Genomic DNA, 21341 nt, shown 5'->3' with positions numbered 1-21341 from the left:
TGTGATTGTTGTGGAGTTCTCTCCTGAAGAAGGCTGAGTCCAACCTGATTTTAACTACATGAATGAGTGTATGAGAGAGCTGAAACTCTGTGTCCAGTTTTCTTCCTAAGAAGTCACATGGTGCATTATTTACATACACACAAATCAAATACAAGTTTATTTGGCACAGGATACAGCAGGTGTAAAAAGTACAGTGAAATGCTTACTTGCAAGCTCTTCCTCAACATTGCAGTTTTCATTATTAAAAGCAAAGAAATAGAAGTGTAACATCCAGAATAGATTCTTGAAAAGAGCACTGAATCAATACTTGTCATGACTTCTGCCGAAGTCGGTTCCTCTTCTTGTTTGGGCGGTGTTCGGCGGTCGACGTCACAGGTCTTCTAGCCATTGCCGATCCAATTTTCATGTTCCATTTGTTTTGTCTTGTTTTCCCACACACCCGGTTTCAATTCCCTAATTACATGTTGTATATTTAACCCTCTGTTTCCCCCATGTCCTTGTCGGGAATTGTTCATTGTAAGTGCTTGTGCTATTGTTTTACTGGTGCGCGACAGGTTTTGTACCCATGTGTTTGTTGTTTTGAATGTCGTTAGTTTCATACATTAAACGGCTCCGGCTATTCAGGGATACTAAATATTTATTTGACTAGAAATCAAAATGTATCATGAACAAAACACAGATTACTAAAATGAAAATGCTACATATACGCAGATACACACACAGATGGAATTTCAACCTGCTCAGTGATTTTCATTTTGGCCTGAGCAGAAATGGAAGCATCATCACTCATATCACTCAGCACCTGTCTGTCCCAGCCAAATGTTAGCCCAGCCATCTGTAAGGGCTGACTCTTTCACCTGCAATATGTAACTTTTTGGGTGACCCGACTAAATTATAGATCTGTCATTCTCATTGAAAGCACGTCTGAGAAGCGGTAGATATGCTCTGTGTGCGCTATTTCTGTGCTTTGCATTCTTACATTTTGTATAAGCATATTTTACATTCCGTTTTATGCACCAGCTTCAAACAGCAGAAAATACAATATTTTTGGTTATGGATAATATATTTCACAACGGTTTTGATGGTACAATGATTCAATACACAATGTCTGATTGTTTTGTCACATAAACCTACATTTGCCAAACTATTAGAACTTTAGAAATCATAAAATATCTATTGTCGTGTGTGTGTGTGTGTGTGTGTGTGTGTGTGTGTGTGTGTGTGTGTGTGTGTGTGTGTGTGTGTGTGTGTGTGTAGTTTTCTTTTAAAATACAAAAATATTGAATTTAAGATCAGAATCAACTCCAGAATTAGGCCTTAGTCCTACAGAGGCAGTTACAACAGCTAAAATACAATGTTGGCTGTCATGCAAATAGTCATTGAAAACATCAGGTAGGTCCCAATGTTCATGGAAGCTGACGTTGTTTTTCCCAGTGGCTGAGTTTGCATGTTTCATAATGTTGATAAAATTAGCAAATACATTTGTATTCACCACAGATGGAGGATACATATTTGATGACATGATGTAATCATACGTGACAGACGGACCTAAACTGTTGAGTCAATCACATTTGCTTTATTCCACACTTCTTTTAAAACATAGAATACATTTTAATATAGAACATCGCTCAATAGCAGAAAAGAAACTGTTATACAGAGTGTAATATGCATGGGAATGCATTTAGTCTAACGAAGCAAAACAGTCGGTTATAGGTTGTAATTGTGAGACTGAGATGATAGTAAAATATCACAATAAACACTACTTGACATAAAGTATGTGGACACCTGCTCATCAAACATCTTATTCCAAAATCATGGGCATTAATATGGAGTTGTTTCCCCCCTTAGCTGCTATAACAGCCGTCACTCTTCTGGGAAGGCTTTCCTCTAGATGTTGTAACATTGCTGTGGGGACTTGCTTCCATTCACCCACAAGAGCATTAGTGAGGTCAGGCACTGATAATGGGCGATAAGGCCTGGCTCGCAGTCAGCTTTCCAATTAATCCCAAAGGTGTTTGGTGGGGTTGAGGCCAGGGCTTTGTGCAGTCCAGTCAAGTTCTTCCACACCGATTTCAATAAAAAAAATTCTGTATGGACCTCGCTTTGTGTACGGGGGCATTGTCATGGTGAAACAGGAAAGGACCTTCACAAAACTGTTGCCGCAATGTTGGAAGCACATAATTGTCTAGAATATAATTCTATGCTGTAAAGTTAAGATGCTTTCTCAGTAACTAAGGGGCCAAGCCCGAACCATGAAAAACAGATCCAGCCCATTATTCCTCCTCCACCAAACTTTACATATGGCACTATGCATTGGGTTAGATAGCGTTCCCCTGGCATCCGCCAAACCCAGATCCCTATGTTTCGCACTGCCAGATGGTTAACTTGTTTTGACGATCTAACTTGTTGGAAAGGTGGCATCCTATGACGGTACCCCGTTGAAATTCACTGAGTTCTTCAGTAAGGACCTTATTTTGCCAATGTTTCTCTATGGAGATTGCATAGCTGTGTGCTCAATTTTATACACCTGTCAGCAACGAGTGTGGCTGAAATAGCCAAATCCACTAATTTGAAGGGGTGTCCACATACTTTTGTGTATATAGTGTGTCTTACTAATTTCACTGAGATAAACAGCTATACAAGGACAAATTAAGTGCCAATTTTCACACAAAAAACAGTCACCATTCCCTGCACACTATTTTGGTGAACCCTAAACCACTTATAAAAATAAAACATTAAAAAAATTCTAAATAGCATGAACAATATGATTAAAAGGAATGGAACAGCATGGTAACCAGAGTAATGCAAGATAATCATTCCCCTACAGTGTAGTTAACCTTTTCTTTAACCCTGATTCAGAGCAGTTTCCCAGCCCTAACTAAAGTTCCCAAACAAGCTGAATAACAAAGTAATGGAGTTCAGACGACACCTGAATGATCTCAAACAAATATTATCCTGATGGATTGCCCCGATGATTGTAGGAGAGCAGTTCAGCATCAAGGTCAGCAGGATGATCTGGACTGTACGACAGTCTCTCCTTTTCATCAGGTTCCTTCCCTCTTTTTCACGCTTTTTCTCTTCCCTCCAATCCCTGGACTTGGACCTGCTCAGCAACCTCAGAATGAAGACAGAACAGGTTGATGAACAGAACTGTGGCGAAGATACCATAGTTGAATTTGATGCCACCTCGGGCAGAACCCATTGACACAAGGAGGCAAAGTGTCAGAAACCATGAACGGTCAGAATGAAATGTCAAACTTTTGAGGAAGAGGACATTGTTGACCAATAGAGGTTATTAGATGCAGTAGAGATGCTCCATGACAGACTGGATGATGTTGAAGATCTCCTGGTTCACCTGGACTGAAGAGCCGCCCGCCACAGGTACCAGGTGTTGGTGCCCAGGCCCAGGAGGAAGTTGAACACCTCTGTTTCCAGGTAGACTGGCAGACAGGTGGGCCAGCACCAGGAGTCAAAATAATTGGAGGAAACTATGAGTTTGGTTCTTTAATTGTTGCATGTCCTCTGTTACTTTAGTCTCTGAATAATAGGAAGAGCTGAGTTCTAAGACCACAAAGAGGGTGAGATAAGTAGTGGTTCTGGAGAGGTGTTTGTTCTTAAGGGGGGGAATGAGCGTCTATACCTCTGTCCAGGGGTAAAGATTTATCACCTACAGTATACTGTGAAGAGTTCTCAAAACAAGATCACACTCATCTAGATTAGCCTATATTTGACTAAAATATTGGCATTTAAGTGAACGTGCCTCTGCCGTTAAAATAGCCGATATTGAAGGAATAGTTCGAGAGGCTCTTCATATTGGAAGCAGAGTCGTAAAAATGAAATCCATGAGTTCTTCTGACTCTCAGGCAATGAGGCCCTTTATCTACTTCCAAAGTTACAAACTATCCTTTTAACGTTAGGTGGGGTCCATGTTTTTGGATGGAGACTAATGGCTTTCTAGTAGAGTGCAGTGTCATGGTTAGAAATTTGAGTAAGGGTGACAGCCTTAGAAAAGTCTCATGCACATTCAGTCCCAATACATTTAAATATCATGATGTAATCTTAGTGACAGACAATAAACCGAGGTTCAAAGTAGAACATAGCATGAAGAAGAAGACAATCCATGAATTAATGCTGTTGCTAAATGAATAGGGCTAGTCCCATATCCATCCACCCCGTCCTAATATTAATAGTAAAATAAATAAACAAACCAACATTCACGATAAATGCTAAACAAGGGATGCAACGTAAGTTAACAACACCAAAAAAAATTTTTTTATCGAAACTATTTATCAAATAAGAAATGACAATTTATTATCTGCCCCTTGCCTTGTCTACATATGTTTAAACTACGGTTGCAGGCACTAAGAAGTTAGGCTGCACCGCGGTACTGGCAGAACAATGCTAATTAAATGTGTAGTTAACACAACGCTCTACAGTCTTTTAGTGATAGCTTGTTTACAAACATGTACATTTAGTGCCCACAACTGTAAGTCTAACGTGTATCTGACCCTCTTCTGCATGGCAGCCTTCCCTCTCTGTAGAGGTGCATCAGGGGTGAAACCATGACACTGAAGATGTTAACGATCATTAACAAGGGGAAGATATTGCAGTAGTAGACAAGACTGAATGACACGGTGGTGTAACCAACAATCACCGAGATGGAGCTCGCCAAGATAATCACCAAGTTGGTTAAGACGATCCCAAAAGCTCTCATCTTATGTGGGTCTGTCGTCCCATGTTTCTTCTCTCCTCCTCTGCCCCCCTCTATCTCTCCTGGACCAGGCTGCTTCAGCACACGCAGGATGAAGAAGCAGCAGAGAGAAATGACAGCCACCCCAAGGCAATAGACACCAATGAGCACTTGAGCTGCAGTTTCTAAATAACCCTTTGAGGCAATTGGAGAACATGCAAAAGCAAGCGACAACAGCCAGACCATGGTTGAACACACCACCCTGTACCTCCGGAGTCTGTACTTGAGGAAAGCCACAGGTTGGGCCACCGCCAGATAGCGCTCCACACAGATGCAGCTCTGGATCAGTGGCCTGCAGGTCCAGGAGAGATAAAAGAGGACATAAATAACCTTCCGTAAAACTACATTCTGGATGAGTCGGTAGCTGACCACCTCAAGAAAACCCTCGACACATAACATTAGCTCCACTGCAAACAGTTTAATAGGGAAGACCTGGGTGGGTTTGACACCTCCAGAGAGACTTCCACTCAGAGAGAGCCAGAGGCACGAAACCAGAGTTGGTGCCCCTAGGAGGAAGCACAGGGCCTGGGCAGCATGGCAAAGCGCTGGCGCAACATAGCCCTGGTTTAAGCAAATATCCCATCTGTCAAGGTCAGTGTGATTTCCTGAAGAGTCGTTCATGCTTTTGGAACAATATTCAAGCCCGCCTGAGACATGAGAGATGTGAGATTAAACAATAAATTACTTTGTTACAATATATTATTGGCAAAAAAACTAATTTCATATACTGATGCAAACATACATAAACATACTTTGATATACGTACGTCTACTCTTATGTCAGTCAAAACATTGTGCATTGTCTCAGAAAGGCTGAATGAAAACATGAAGAGGAGATGTAAAATAAGTAGCTTGAGATAACATACTCAGGGATGTTAAAATGTCAAATAACCTACCCTTGTTGTTTTGGTAAGTCAGAACTTGCTTTGTGATATTCGTACTTCTCTCTCCAGCAGAAGGCTTTGTCCAACCAGATGGTACAACACCTACATGTATGAATGATTTTAGCCAAAGCTCTCTGTCCTGTGTTCTTCCTAACAAGTCACGTGTTGTGTTATTTACATACACACACCTGTGGGCAGTGATGAATTGAGCACCATTCTATGATAAGTTTACAGGAAGTAATATTATTTGACTAGAAATCCTATCAAACGTATCGTGAACAAAACACAGATGAATAAAATGCACATGAAAGCAAGCACGCACACACACACACACCTGCTCAGTGATTTGTATTCAGGCATTGTTGGAAATGGAAGCATCATTACTCATATCTCTCAGCACCTGTCTGTCCCAGCCACAGGTTAGCCCAGACACCTGAAAGGTCTGACTGTGTCACCTTACATAATCAAATCATATGAGCTTCAGACATTAGTCTGTTAGTCTGTTTCAAATAGAATGTCTCTCTAATTGCGTTAGAGCATCCTACAGTACAGGTCAGGATTCCCCAATAAGTGGCCCACACTGATTTTTTGGGGGTACAAAAAAAATATTTTCGTTGTTAGATATAAAATAACAAAATTACAGGTCATTCACTTGAAAGTCATTTTGGTAAATCTGTTTCTAAGTATTCCCATGTTTAAATAGAGAGGCCTATTTGATTGTATTCCAGTGTAATCACGGTTTGAATTGATTGGGTCCATACCTGCAAACATTTTTGAGACATCTGTCTTAAAATCTGCATCAGCCAAATCAAATCACTGATGTAGTTGCATGCTATAGATCGCTACATGTTAGCTGTCCCCATAAGATAACCTGGAACACTCAGCCCTATGCTAACAAGTCCAGCTGGCCACGTTATCAGCCAATTAGAAATGTTGACATAGTTTGACGTGATCAAACCCTTTTTTCTGTAAGCATCCTTAACAGAAGTCAAACCGCATGATCTACCAATCAAAGTTACTAAAACACGAGCAACATTTGAACTGGACGAAAGGCTGACAGTGTAGTGATCCTGGCTCCTGCAAATTTTCGCAGTTTGCGTCAACTGTGAATCCCAGGTGAGATGTTGTTTTTTACTTTGAAATCTAGAATTGCATGAAGCAAAAATCTTTCTAATGAAGATTACAAATATATTTAATGAGGAGCTTCCTGGAGTCCCTCTCGCATACCGACATAGGCTACTGCTATATTAGTAATTGTCGCCACAATATGGGCTACAGTATAATACATAGATGCGTAGTCTACACTATTTGATCATCGAGGACCAGCATCTAACCATTTCCTTAACAAGATAGCTTGACATGAAGGGGGCCTCAAACCCTCGGTTGCTGTACCCCTAAGAGTTAGAGTTACCCTAATTTAGGTGTGGTGTCGTCCACCTGGCAGCGATGGCAATAGAAGTACAGCTATTTGTCAAGCCCATGAGGCTCTTCAACTTTTCAGAACAATGTACAATAAACATAATTATTTTCCCCTAAATGATGCATGCGTATGAAACAGATAAGCAAAAACGTGGGATTATATTTATTTGTATTAACCATACACCACTTATTATAAATGTCAAAACCTCTAAAACAAATGAGATATGTTTAAAAGGAACAGAACAGAATGATCACCCGAGAAATGGAAGACGGTGGAATTATCTTTCTCTTTAACCCCCCGATGCAGGTTAGTTTCCAAGCCCTGTGGAGGTAGAGGGGCTAAGTAAAGCTACCCAACACCCCGAAGGAGAAAGTAATGGGGGTCAGAATACACCTGAATGATCTCAAAGAAATATGGTCCTGTAGGATTGTCCTGATGCTTGTAGGAGAGTAGTTCAGCATCAAGGTTAGCAGGATGATGTGTACGGTACGGGAGGTTCTTCTCTTCATCAGGTTCCCTCCCTCCTCTTTTTTACCCTTTCTCTCCTTCCCTCCATCCCCTGGACCGGACTTGATCAACACCCTCCATTCCCTGGACCAGTCATAATGCTAAATGAACTGGTCTAATCTCTAATCTAGACACCCCGTCCTAATACTCATTATATAATTAATAAAAGCAAACCAACATTCATCATAAATTATTATTCAGCTTTAGTTAAATGGGCAATCTGTGATTGCTAAATACATTATTGGACTTTCAAATATGTATCTGGGGTCCAGCAACAATTAAAGCATTGAATACATGTTAACATACATTAACAACAGACTTCACATACATTGAGTGTGTGCCCTCAGGCAAGTACTCTACTACAACACAAAATCCAGTTGTACCTGTATGTATAGTGCATATGTTATTATGTTTGTGTTTGTAGCTGTGTCTCATCACAGTCCCTGCTTTTTAACTGATTTCACTACATATAAAACAAAAGATAAAACAGTACATCATATAACATTATTACACCACTACATATCTACAATACAACATATTTAATACCACAATACAACAATATCACAATGTGTGCATATGCAACTGTCTGTACCTTTGTGTGTGTCTCTTCACAGTCCCTGTTGTTACACAATGTGTATTTTTATTTTCAGTTACCTGATGTGGAAAAGAGTTTCATGTAGCCATGTAGTGCTCTGTCTCCCATAGTCTGTTCTGGAATTGGGGATTGTGATGAGACCTCTGGTGGCATGTCTTGTGGGGTATTCATGGATGTCTGAGCTGTGTGCTAGTAGATTAAACAGACAGCTCGGTGCGATCAACATGCCAATGCTTCTTACAAAATTAGTCAATCTCTCATCTACTTTGAGCCATGAAAGATTGACATGCATATATTTTTTTAATTTATCTTTATTTATACAGGTTTATTCTCATTGAGATAAATATCTCTTTTCCAAGAGAGACCTGATCCAATAGCAGCAAGGATTAGCTCTCCATTGTACAGTACCAAAACCTCCTCCCAGGGTTTTTCTTTCATTTTTACTCTTTTCTACAATAATAGTAAAGAACAATTTCTAGAATAATAGTGAAGACATCAAAACTATGAAATACACATATGGAATCATATAGTAACCAGTCGGTAGGCCTTGCTCCCAAGTGGGTGGGCATATGCCCTCCCAGGCCCACCCATGGCTGCGCCCCTGCCCAGTTATGTGAAATCCATATATTTACATTTACATTTAAGTCATTTAGCAGACGCTCTTATCCAGAGCGACTTACAAATTGGTGCATTCACCTTATAATATCCAGTGGAACAACCACTTTACAATAGTGCATCTAAATCTTTTAGGGGGGGGGTAGAAGGATTACTTTATCCTATCCCAGGTATTCCTTAAAGAGGTGGGGTTTCAGGTGTCTCCGGAAGGTGGTGATTGACTCCGCTGTCCTGGCGTCGTGAGGGAGCTTGTTCCACCATTGGGGTGCCAGAGCAGCGAACAGTTCTGACTGGGCTGAGCGGGAACTGTGCTTCCTCAGAGGTAGGGAGGCGAGCAGGCCAGAGGTGGATGAACGCAGTGCCCTTGTTTGGGTGTAGGGCCTGATCAGAGCCTGAAGGTACGGAGGTGCCGTTCCCCTCACAGCTCCGTAGGCAAGCACCATGGTCTTGTAGCGGATGCAAGCTTCAACTGGAAGCCAGTGGAGAGAGCGGAGGAGCGGGGTGACGTGAGAGAACTTGGGAAGGTTGAACACCAGACGGGCTGCGGCGTTCTGGATGAGTTGTAGGGGTTTAATGGCACAGGCAGGGAGCCCAGCCAACAGCGAGTTGCAGTAATCCAGACGGGAGATGACAAGTGCCTGGATTAGGACCTGCGCCGCTTCCTGTGTGAGGCAGGGTCGTACTCTGCGAATGTTGTAGAGCATGAACCTACAGGATCGGGTCACCGCCTTGATGTTAGTGGAGAACGACAGGGTGTTTTCCAGGGTCACGCCGAGGCTCTTAGCACTCTGGGAGGAGGACACAAGGGAGTTGTCAACCGTGATGGCGAGATCATGGAACGGGCAGTCCTTCCCCGGGAGGAAGAGCAGCTCCGTCTTGCCGAGGTTCAGCTTGAGGTGGTGATCCGTCATCCACACTGATATGTCTGCCAGACATGCAGAGATGCGATTCGCCACCTGGTTGTCAGAAGGGGGAAAGGAGAAGATTAATTGTGTGTCATCTGCATAGCAATGATATGAGAGACCATGTGAGGATGTGACAGAGCCAAGTGACTTGGTGTATAGCGAGAATAGGAGAGGGCCTAGAACAGAGCCCTGGGGGACACCAGTGGTGAGAGCACGTGGTGCGGAGACAGATTCTCGCCACGCCACCTGGTAGGAGCGACCTGTCAGGTAGGACGCAATCCAAGCGTGGGCCGCGCCGGAGATGCCCAGCTCGGAGAGGGTGGAGAGGAGGATCTGATGGTTCACAGTATCAAAGGCAGCAGATAGGTCTAGAAGGATGAGAGCAGAGGAGAGAGAGTTAGCTTTAGCAGTGCGGAGAGCCTCCGTGACACAGAGAAGAGCAGTCTCAGTTGAATGCCCAGTCTTGAAACCTGACTGATTAGGATCAAGAAGGTCATTCTGAGAGAGATAGCAAGAGAGCTGGCCAAGGACGGCACGTTCAAGAGTTTTGGAGAGAAAAGAAAGAAGGGATACTGGTCTGTAGTTGTTGACATCGGAGGGATCGAGTGTAGGTTTTTTCAGAAGGGGTGCAACTCTCGCTCTCTTGAAGACGGAAGGGACGTAGCCAGCGGTCAAGGATGAGTTGATGAGCGAGGTGAGGTTTGGGGAGAAGGTCTCTGGAAATGGTCTGGAGAAGAGAGGAGGGGATAGGGTCAAGTGGGCAGGTTGTTGGGCGGCCGGCCGTCACAAGACGCGAGATTTCATCTGGAGAGAGAGGGGAGAAAGAGGTCAAAGCACAGGGTAGGGCAGTGTGAGCAGGACCAGCGGTGTCATCCGCAGAGAGGGAGGAGGGGGGGGAGGAGGATTCAGGAGGGAGGAGAAGGTAGCAAAGAGCTTCCTAGGGTTAGAGGCAGATGCTTGGAGTTTAGAGTGGTAGAAAGTGGCTTTAGCAGCAGAGACAGAAGAGGAAAATGTAGAGAGGAGGGAGTGAAAGGATGCCAGGTCCGCAAGGATGCGAGTTTTCCTCCATTTCCGCTCGGCTGCCCGGAGCCCTGTTCTGTGAGCTCGCAGTGAGTCGTCGAGCCACGGAGCAGGAGGGGAGGACCGAGCCAGCCTGGAGGATAGGGGACAGAGGAAATCAAAGGATGCAGAGAGGGAGGAGAGGAGGGTTGAGGAGGCAGAATCAGGAGATAGGTTGGAGAAGGTTTGAGCAGAGGGAAGAGATGATAGGATGGAAGAGGAGAGAGTAGCGGGAGAGAGAGAGCGAAGTTTGGGACGGCGCAATACCATCCGAGTAGGGGCAGAGTGAGAAGTGTTGGATGAGAGCGAGAGGGAAAAGGATACAAGGTAGTGGTCGGAGACTTGGAGGGGAGTTGCAATGAGATTAGTGGAAGAACAGCATCTAGTAAAGATGAGGTCAAGCGTATTTGCCTGCCTTGTGAGTAGGGAGGGGGAAGGTGAGAGGGTGAGGTCAAAAGAGGAGAGGAGTGGAAAGAAGGAGGCAGAGAGGAATGAGTCAAAGGTAGACGTGGGGAGGTTAAAGTCACCCAGAACTGTGAGAGGTGAGCCATCCTCAGGAAAGGAACTTATATATTAGGGCCTAATTAATTAATTTCAATTTACGAATTTCCTTATATAAACTGTAACTCAGTAAAATGGTTGAAATTGTTGCATGTTGCATTTATATTTTTGTTCAGTATACAATGACCATAACCCATTGTGCCTGTTCTTTCCCACCATGGACAGAGGCGCATACACACAGAGACCATGACTGAAAGAGAGAGGAATGACACAACACAAAGAGAGGAATAGAGACAGTTTGTTATCCGATTTATAATTGAAGTAGTTGGTAAGAAACAGTCTTAAAAATATGCCTTGGACTTCCGGACCCTGGCCGCCAGCGCGGGATGGAACAACAGGGCCCTGATCGATCACTACCGGTGCAGTCTGCACGAGGATGTCCGTCGGGAGTTGGCCTGCCGAGACACCACCCTCACGTTGGACCAGCTGGAGGACCTGTCCATCCGGCTGGACAACCTGCTGGCTACCCGCGGACATCCGGATCGGGGTCTGTCAGTTCCATTCCCCAGCACCTCCGCTCCGATGCAGATGGAGCTGGGAGGTGCTGTGCTTAGGGCGACCGGAGGAGGGGCCATTCCCTGCACCATCTGTGGCCGCAGAGGGCACACTGCTGGTCGGTGCTGGGGGGGTTCCTCAGGGAGTCGAGGCAGCAGGCAGGGCACTATCATGTCACCCCAGGTGAGTCGGCACCAGGCTCACCCAGAGCCCCCTGTTGCTCACGTGTATGTGTTTATCAAATTTCCTGAGTTTTCCCCGCATTCCCAGCATAAGGCGCTCATAGAGTCAGGCGCAGCTGGGAATTTTATTGACCGTTCATTTGCCCATAGTTTAGGGATCCCACTTGTTCCTGTGGATATGCCCTTCCCTGTGCATGCCCTAGATAGTCGACCATTGGGGTCAGGGCTGATTACGGAGGTCACCGCTCCACTAGGCATGGTTACGCAGGAGGGTCACAAGGAGAGAATCAGTCTCTTCCTGATTGATTCTTCTGCAGATCACGTGGTGCTGGGCCTACCCTGGTTGGCCTGTCATGACCCCAATATTTCGTGGCAACAGAGGGCTCTCAAGGGGTGGTCACGAAACTGCCCAGGGAGGTGTTTAGGTGTTTCCGTCAGTGCTACTACAGTGGAAAGTCCAGACCAGGTCTCCACCGTGCACATCCCCTCTGAATATGCCGATTTGGCTCTCGCCTTCTGTAAAAAGAAGGCGACTCCCCATCGACAGGGGGATTGTGCGATAAATCTCCTGGTGGACGCAGCACTTCCCAGGAGGCACGTGCCTCCCCTGTCGCAAGAGGAGACGGGTGGCTATGGAAACATATGTCTCCGAATCTCTGAGGCATAGGTACATTCGGCCCTCCACTTCACCTGCCTCCTCGAGTTTCTTTTATGTGAAGAAGAAGGATGGAGGTCTGCGCCCGTGTATTGACTATCGTGGCATCAACCAAATCACTGTGAGGTACAGTTACCCGCTGCCTCTCATAGCCAGTGCGGATCGAGTCAATGCACGGGGCACGCTTCTTCACAAAATTGGATCTCAGGAGCGCTTACAACCTGGTGCGTATCCGGGTGGAAGACGGCATTTAGTACCATCTCCGGGCACTATGAGTACCTCGTCATGCCGTACGGGTTGATGAATGCTCCATCAGTCTTCCAGGCCTTTTGTTGACGAGATTTTCCGGGACCTGCACGGGCAGGGTGTAGTGGTGTATATTGACGACATTCTGATATACTCCGCTACACGCGCCGAGCATGTGTCCCTGGTGCGCAAGGTGCTTGGTCGACTGTTGGAGCATGACATGTATGTCAATGCTGAGAAATGCCTGTTCTTTCAACAGTCCGTCTCCTTCCTAGGGTACCGCATTTCCACTTCAGGGGTGGAGATGGAGAGTGACCGCATTTCAGCCGTGCGTAATTGGCCAATTCCTAAACTATGATGTGGGGGACCGGGAGCTGTTGGCTGTTGTCAAGGCCCTGAAGGCATGGAGACGTTGGCTTGAGGGGGCTAAACACCCTTTCCTCATCTGGACTGACCACCGCAATCTGGAGTACATCCGGGAGGCGAGGAGACTGAACCCTCACCAGGCAAGGTGGGCCATGTTCTTTAACCGTTTTGTTTTCACCCTGTCCTACAGACGAGGTTCCCAGAATGCTAAGGCAGACTTACTGTCCCGGATGTATGACACAGAGGAGCGGTCCATAGATCACACTCCCATACTTCCGGCCTCTTGCCTGGTGGCACCGGTGGTGTGGGAGCTGGACGCGGACATCGATTGGGCGTTACGTACAGAGCCCACTCCCCCCCAGTATCCAGCTGGGCGTCTGTACATTCCATCTGCTGTCCGCGACAGTTTGATCTATTGGGCTCACACATCACCCTCCTCTGTTCATCCTGGCATCAGTCGGACAGTGCACTGTCTTAGTGGGAAGTACTGGTGGTCCACCTTCGCCAAGGACGTGAGGGTTTATGTTTCCTCCTGCTCGGTGTGTGCCCAGTGCAAGGCCCCTAGGCACCTGCCCAGAGGGAAGTTACAGCCCTTACCCGTTCCACAACGACCGTGGTCGCACCGTGTCAGTGGACTTCCTCACGGATCTTCCTCCCTCACAGGGGAACACCACGATCCTGGTCGTTGTGGATCGGTTCTCTAAGTCGTACCGTCTCCTTCCTTTGCCCGGTCTCCCAACGGCCTTAAAGACTGCGGAGGCCCTGTTTACACACATTTTCCGGCACTACGGGGTGCCTGAAAATAAAGTGTCTGATCGAGGTCCCCAGTTCATGTCAAGGGTTTGGCGGGCGTCCTTGGAATATCTGGGGGTCTCGGTCAGCCTTACCTCGGGTTTTCACCCCGAGAGTAACGGGCAGGTGGAGACAGTAAACCAGGATGTGGGTAGGTTTCTGCGGTCTTATTGCCAGGACCGGCCAGGGGAGTGGGCGGCGTTCATCCCCTGGGCAGAGATGGCCCAAAACTCGCTCTGCCACTCCTCCACTAACCTCTCCCCCTTCCTCTCCCCCTTCTGGCCACCGCCGGGCCCCGGCGTATGCAGTTCGAGCCATCCTGGACTCGAGGCGTCGGGCAGGGGGCCTTCAGTACCTCGTGGAGTGGGAGGGGTACGGTCCGGAGGAGAGGTGCTGGGTTCCGGTGGCGGACATATTGGACCCTGAACTCCAGCGCTGCTGGAGCCGCGCGTCAAGGGGGGTACTGTCACGACTTCCGCCGAAGTCGGCTCCTCTCCTTGTTCAGGCGGCGGTCGACGTCGCCGGTCTTCTAACCATCGCCAAACCACTTTTCATTTTCCATTTGTTTTGTCTTTGTTTTCTACACACCTGGTTTCTATTCCCCAATTACATGTTCATTATTTAACCCTCTGTTCCCCCATGTTTGTTTTGTGAGTGATTGTTTGGTTGTAATACAGTCCGTTATTGTGGGCTCATATTATTGAGTTGTATTTTGTGTATATTTTGAGTAAATTATGTTTATTACTCAATTCTGCTGTCCTGCGACTGACTCCTCTACACCAGGTACACACAGGCACTATTACAGAAACACAGCTTGTATTCCCCTTTGCGCCACTCAGGTGCTGTATAACGTGACCGGTTGGGAGTGGCCTACAGTACTACAGTAAGAAAAAATAATGCTAACAAAATAAAATAATAAAAACCTTAGTGAAACAACAGTCATACTGAAGTTGTGCACAATTATCATTTTCTATTTAGGTTTATGTCGCCCAGTCATTGTCAGTTAATCTTACAGCTCTTATCCCGTTAGCGGGATCGATTTTTGTTAACCTCTATGGGCTAGGTGGGACGCTAGCGTGCCACCCGTGGTGCACTCCATCAACAGCAGGTGCATTTCAAGAGCGGCAAATTTGAATCCAAATAAATGTCAAAATTCAAATTTTTCAAACATACAACTATTTTACACCCTTTGAAAGATAAACATCTCCTTAATCTAACCACGTTTTACGATTTCAAAAAGGTTTTACGGCGAAAGCATAAATTTAGAGTATGTTAGGACAGTACATTTACAAGAGTTGTGTGTAATGTTTTGTCAAGTCAAAGACAGGGTCACCAAAACCATAAAACCAGCTAAAATGATGCACTAACCTTTTACAATCTCCATCAGATGACACTCCTAGGACATTATGTTAGACAATGCATGCATTTTTAGTTCTATCAAGTTCATATTTATATCCAAAAACAGCGTTTTACTATGGCATTGATGTTGAGGAAATCGTTTCCTCCAATAACCGGCAGTCAAGTCAGCGTCACAAATTAAATAATTAAAATTAGAAAACATTGGTAAAATATTATATTGTCATTTAAAGAATTATAGATTTACATCTCTTGAACGCAATCAACTTGCCAGATTTAAAAATAACCTTACTGGGAAATCACACTTTGCAATAATCTGAGCACTGCGCCCAGAAAAATACGCGTTGCGATACAGACTAGACGTCATGTTGGGGAGATCTAAAATCGAAAATACTATGTAAATAATCCATTACCTTTGATTCTCTTCATCAGATGTCACTTCCAGGTATCACAGGTCCATAACGAATGTAGTTTTGTTCAAAAAAGCTCATCATTTATGTCCAAAAATCTCCGTCTCGTTAGCACATGATGTAAGCCAGCCGGACTTCTCGTCATGAACGAGGGGAAAAAATATATTTCCGTTCGTTCAAACATGTCAAACGTTGTATAGCATAAATCATTAGGGCCTTTTTTAACCAGAACATGAATAATATTCAAGGTGGACGAATGCATACTCTTTTATAACGTATTGGAACGAGGGTACCCAACATGAACTAGCGCGCCAGGTGTCTAATGGGACATCACCGTTCCATGGCTCTTGTTCGGTCAGATCTCCCTCCAGAAGACTCAAAACACTTTGTAAAGGCTGGTGACATCTAGTGGAAGCAATAGGAAGTGCCAAAATATTCCTAAACCCCTGTGTTTTTCAATGGGATAGGTTTAAAGTCAATACAACACATCAGGTATCCACTTCCTGTCAGAAAATGTCTCAGGGTTTTGCCTGCCAAATGAGTTCTGTTATACTCACAGACACCATTCAAACAGTTTTGGAAACTTTAGAGTGTTTTCTATCCATATATAATAAGTATATGCATATTCTAGTTACTGGGTAGGATTAGTAACCAGATTAAATCGGGTAAAAAAAAATTATCCAGATGTGCAAATGCTGCCCCCTAGCCCTAACAGGTTAAAAATCAGAGCGCCATATTCAGAACCACAAATCTAATCATTTCTATTTCTCAAACATAGGACTATTTTACACCGTTTTATAGATACACTTCTCCTGAATCGAACCACATTGTCCGATTTCAAAAAGGCTTTACAGCGAAAGCAAAACATTACATTATGTTAGGTGAGTACATCGACAAACATAATCACACAGCCATTTTCTAAGCAACTAGCATGCATCACAAAAACCCAAAACACAGCTAAATGAAGCACTAACCTTTGACAATCTTCATCAGATGACACTCCTAGGCCATCATGTTACACAATACATGCATTTTGTTGTTCCATAAAGTTCATATTTCTATATAAAAACAGCATTTTACATTGGCGCGTGATGTTCAGAAAATATTTTCCCTCCAATACCGTCAGCCACCAATTGTGCAAGTTCTCCCACTTAAAAAGATGAGAGAGGCCTGTAATTTTCATCATAGGTACACTTCAACTATGACAGACAAAATGATAATTTATTTTCCAGAAAATCACATTGTAGGATTTTTTATGAATTTATTTGCAAATTATGGTGGAAAATAAGTATTTGGTCAATAACAAAAGTTTATTTCAATATTTTGTTATATACCCTTTGTTGGCAATGACACAGGTCAAACGTTTTCTGTAAGTCTTCACAAGGTTTTCACACACTGTTGCTGGTATTTTAGGCCCATTCCTCCATGCAGATCTCCTCTAGAGCAGTGATGTTTTGGGGCTGTCGCTGGGCAACACGGACTTTCAACTCCCTCCAAAGATTTTCTATGGGGTTGAGATCTGGAGACTGGCCAGGCCACTCCAGGACCTTGAAATGCTTCTTACAAAGCCACTCCTTCGTTGCCCGGGCGGTGTGTTTGGTATCATTGTCATGCTGAAAGACCCAGCCACGTTTCATCTTCAATGCCCTTGCTGATGGAAGGAGGTTTTCACTCAATCTCACGATACATGGCCCCATTCATTCTTTCCTTTACACGGATCAGTCGTCCTGGTCCCTTTGCAGAAAAACAGCCCCAAAGCAGGATGTTTCCACCCCCATGCTTCACAGTAGGTATGGTGTTCTTTGGATGCAACTCAGCATTCTTTGTCCTCCAAACACGATGAGTTGAATTTTTACCAAAAAGTTATATTTTGGTTTCATCTGACCATATGACATTCTCCCAATCCTCTTCTGGATCATCCAAATGCTCTCTAGCAAACTTCAGATGGGCCTGGACATGTACTGGCTTAACCTCTTGACGTTACCCTAGGATAGGGGGCGCCACAGCGCATTTTGGAAAAAATTAGTGCCCATTTTCAACGGCCTACTAATCAAACTCAGAAGCTAGGATATGCATATAATTAATACCTGTGGATAGAAAACACCCTAAAGTTTCTAAAACTGTTTGAATGGTGTCTGTGAGTATAACAGAACTCATATGGCAGTCAAAACCCCGAGACCGATTGAAACAGGAAGTGGAATTCTGAATTGTGGACTCAACTTCACGTCGTTGCCTATTATTCACACCGTGAGCTATCGTTATTTGAGCACTTCCTATTGCTTCCACAAGATGTCGCCAGTCTTTACAAAGTGTTTTGAGCCTTCTACTGTCGAAACTCAGTGAATGAGACGCGTTGGAAATTGGTCACAGGCGGAGGGCCATCACCATTATGACGCCGGCGGCCCTGTCTACCCCCACCTTTGGAAACGTTTTGAAACACAATGCAATCATCCCCCTCAAATCTTATTGGCTCTCTTGTTGAAACAGGCCCTGAAGATTTATGTTATACAACGTTTGACATGTTTGAACAAACCTAAATGGGAAAGAAAAATATATTTCGAAACGGCTGTGGCGCGCCCGGCAGAGTATTTGGATACACCATTCAGACGCGCTAACAACAGCAAGCTAATGGAACATAAAGGATGGACTTTTTCGACCGAAAATACATCTGTTGTGGACCTGGGATTCCTGGAAGTGCTTTCTGATGAAGACAACTAAAGGTAAGGGATTATTGACAATATTATACAACATTAGATGTGATATGCGATTGTTACAAGATGGTGCCGAGCTGTATTTACTAGCTCATTTTCTGAGTATCGCATCCCCTTTTATCGCTAAGTGTGATTACCCAGTAAAGTTATTTTTAAATCTGGTATGACAGGTGCTTTCAAGAGATATTCATCTATAAATCTTAGAATGACAATATTACATTTTAAACATGTTTTCGAATAGTAATTCAGTAAATTGTAGCTCTGTTTCCCCGGATTGCATTTGACGGGAAAATAGTTAGTCAACGTCAGACGCCGATGTAAAATGCTGTTTTCATATATAAATATGAACTTTATTGAACAAAAGAATGCATGCATTGTGTAACATGATGTCCTAGGTGTGTCATCTGATGAAGTTTGTAAAAGGTTAGTGCTGCATTTAGCTGTTTTTTGGTTATTTGTGATGCATGTGGTTGGTCGGAAAATGGCTATGTTGCTGCTTTTACGATGGACTCCTCTAACATAATCTAATGATTTGCTTTTCCTGTAAAACCTTTTTGAAATCGGACGACGTCGGTCGATTCAGGAGAGGTGTATCTATACAACGATATGAGACAGTCCTATATTTGAAAAAAAAAACATTAAATTTCGTTATGCTAATGTCGCTAGGAGTTTTCCCTGGATTTTGATCCCGCTGACGGGACGAGACGCTGAAGAGGTTTTAAGCAGGAGGACACGTCTGGCACTGCAGGATTTGAGTCCCTGGCGGTGTAGTGTGTTACTGATGGTAGGCTTTGTTACTTTGGTCCCAGCTCTCTGCAGGTCATTCACTAGGTCCCCCCGTGTGGTTCTGGAATTTTTGCTCACCGTTGTTGTGATCATTTTGACCCCACGGGGTGAGATCTTGTGTGGAGCCCCAGATCGAGGGAGATTATCAGTGGTCTTGTATGTCTTCCATTTCCTAATAATTGCTCCCACAGTTGATTTCTTCAAACCAAGCTGCTTACCTATTGCAGATTCAGTCTTCCCAGCCTGGTGCAGGTCTACAATTTTGTTTCTGGTGTCCTTTGACAGCTCTTTGGTCTTGGCCATAGTGGAGTTTGAAGTGTGACTGTTTGAGGTTGTGGACAGGTGTCTTTCATACTGATAACAAGTTCAAACAGGTGCCATTAATACAGGTAACGAGTGGAGGACAGAGGAGCCTCTTAAAGAAGAAGTTACAGGTCTGTGAGAGCCAGAAATCTTGCTTGTTTGTAGTTGACCAAATACTTATTTTCCACCATCATTTGCAAATAAATTCATTAAAAGTCCTACAATGTGATTTTCTGGAATTTTTTTTCTCATTTTGTCTGTCATAGTTGACGTGTACCTATGATGAAAATTACAGGCCTCTCTCATCTTTTTAAGTGGGAGAACTTGCACAATTGGTGGCTGACTAAATATTTTTTTGCCTCACTGTAAAATCATAAATAGTATTAGAAATATTCACTTACCTTTGAATATCTTCATCAGAAGGCACTTCCAGGAATCCCAGGTCCACAACAACTGTTGTTTTGTTCGATAAAGTTAATAATTTACAGTGGGGGAAAAAAGTATTTGATCCCCTGCTGAATTTGTCCGTTTACCCACTTACAAAGAAATTATCAGTCTATAATTTTAATGGTAGGTTTATTTGAACAGTGACAGACAGAATAACAACAAAAAATCCAGAAAAACGCATGTCAAAAATGTTATAAAATGATTTGCATTTTAATGAGGGAAATAAGTATTTGACCCCTCTACAAAACATGACTTAGTACTTGGTGGCAAAACCCTTGTTGGCAATCACAGAGGTCAGATGTTTTTTGTAGTTGGCAACCAGGTTTGCACACATCTCAGGAGGGATTTTGTCCCACTTCTCTTTGCAGATCTTCTCCAAGTCATTAAGGTTTCGAGGCTGACGTTTGGCAACTCAAACCTTCAGCTCCCTCCACAGATTTTCTATGGGATTAAGGTCTGGAGACTGGCTAGGCCACTCCAGGACCTTAATGTGCTTCTTCTTGAGCCACTCCTTTGTTGCCTTGGCCGTGTGTTTTGTGTCATTGTCATGCTGGAATATCCATCCACGACCCATTTTCAATGCCCTGGCTGAGGGAAGGATGTTCTCACCCAAGATTTGACGGTACATGGCCCCGTCCATCGTTCCTTTGATGTGGTGAAGTTGTGCTGTCCCCTTAGCAGAAAAACACCCCCAAAGCATAATGTTTTCACCTCCATGTTTGACAGTGGAGATGGTGTTCTTGAGGTCCTAGGCAGCATTCCTCCTCCTACAAACACGGCGAGTTGAGTTCATGCCAAAGAGCTCCATTTTGATCTCATCTGACCACAACACTTTCACCAGTTGTCCTCTGAATCATTCAGATGTTAATTTGCAAACTTGTATATGTATTCTTGAGCAGGGGGACCTTGCGGGCGCTGCAGGATTTCAGTCCTTCACGGCGTAGTGTGTTACCAATTGTTTTCTTGGTGACTATAGTCCCAGCTGCCTTGAGATCATTGACAAGATCATTGACAAGATCCTCCCGTGTAGTTCTGGGCTGATTCCTCACCGTTCTCATGATCATTGCAACCCCACGAGGTGAGATCTTGCATGGAGCCCCAGGCCGAGGGATATTGACAGTTCTTTTGTGTTTCTTCCATTTGCGAATAATCGCACCAAATGTTGTCACCTTCTCACCAAGTTGCTTGGCGATGGTCTTGTAGCCCATTCCAGCCTTGTGTAGGGCTAAAATCTTGTCCTTGACATCCCTGGAGAGCTCTTTGGTCTTGGCCATGGTGGAGAGTTTGGAATCTGATT

Source organism: Salmo salar, chromosome ssa04 (assembly GCF_905237065.1).
Source record: "Salmo salar chromosome ssa04, Ssal_v3.1, whole genome shotgun sequence".
Taxonomy (NCBI): Eukaryota; Metazoa; Chordata; class Actinopteri; order Salmoniformes; family Salmonidae; genus Salmo; species Salmo salar.
This window is presented reverse-complemented; position numbering follows the sequence as displayed.